At 38.3% G+C, this 1,456-nt stretch overlaps 1 pseudogene; it reads left to right on the top strand.

Moving 5' to 3' along the window:
• On the top strand, positions 525–1,152 carry Gm18116 (predicted gene, 18116; annotated as a pseudogene).

Here is a 1,456-nt window from a genome sequence, read left to right on the forward strand (position 1 = left end):
GCATCTGCAATAGTGTCTGGGTTTGGTGGTTGTTTATGGGATGGACCACCAGGTGGGACAGTCTCTGGATGGTCCTTCCTTCAGTCTCAGCTTCAAATGAACTGTGTCTCTGTAACTCCTTCCATGGGTATTTTGTTCCCCATTCTAGGAAGAATCAAAGAATGTACATTTTGATCTTCCTTCTTTTTGAGTTTTATGTGTTTTGCAAATTGTATCTTGGGTATTTTGAGCTTCTGTGAGTGCATATTATGTGTGTTCTTTTGTGACTGGGTTACCTTACTCAGGATGATATCCTCTAGATCCATCCATTTATCTAAGAATTTCATGAATTCATTGTTTTTAATAGCTGAGTAGTACTCCATTGTGTAAATGTACCACATTTTCTGTATCCATTCCTCTGTTGAGGGATATCTGGGTTCTTTCCAGCTTCTTGCTATTAATAATAAGCTATTATAAATAAGGCTGCTATGAACATAGTAGAGCATGTGTCCTTATTACAAGTTGAAGCATCTTCTGGGTATATGCCCAGGAGTGATGCATCCAGTCTTTCTGTAAGCAGCAAGAGATGACCTGTGAATGTGGTCCACTACTCTCTTAACCCAGAAACACCCACCCCACACAAAATCATGCAAATCAAGAGGTTCAAACCTTCTTGTTCACTCTAAGAACGCCTGGGAAACTGCCCATTCCATCAAGAGTATGCATATCTGAGGATGTTAGCTTAAAAAAGCAATATGTGCCGTTCTGGAAGTATAATTGTGGAGTCAGTAGGTGCACCCAGGCCAAACAGTGGAGCTACACATAGGGACAGTGGCCAAAAAAAATAGTGGTGAAATTTTGCTGCACATGCTTAAAAATGCAAAGAGTAATGCCGAACTTAAGGATTTAGAGGTAGATTCTCTACTCAGAACACATCCATGTGAACAAGGCACCTAAGATCGCCAACAAACCTACAGAACTCATGGCCGGATTAACCCATACATGAGCTCCCCCTGCCACATTGAGATGGTCCTCAGTGAGAAAGAACAGATTGTTCCAAAGCCAGAAGAGAAGGTTGCACAGAAGAAAAGTTATCCCAGAAGAAACTGAAGAAACAAAAACTCATTGCACCGGAATAAATTCAGCATAAAATAAATGCAGATACAAGTAAAAAAAAAAAGAAATTAATAAAGATGCTCCTAGAGGCATTTTTAAGTGGAAAAAGAGCTTAGTTATAATTTAAACAGAAGTCAATATTTAAATACTTGTTATATATTTTATAGGCAAAGCTGAATAAAATGTGAAGTACCTATGCTATAATTCTGCAGGCTGCAGGAGGAGACAGAGATCCCGCTGCATTCATCCATCGGCAGTGACAGGATACACACTTACCAAACAGATATAATAGATTATGCAATGTTATGATAAAGAAAAATATGATTTATCACAACAATAAAAATGTTTTAATAGAAAACTA

This window comes from Mus musculus, chromosome 12, assembly GCF_000001635.26.
Source record: "Mus musculus strain C57BL/6J chromosome 12, GRCm38.p6 C57BL/6J".
In the NCBI taxonomy this organism is placed as follows: domain Eukaryota; kingdom Metazoa; phylum Chordata; class Mammalia; order Rodentia; family Muridae; genus Mus; species Mus musculus.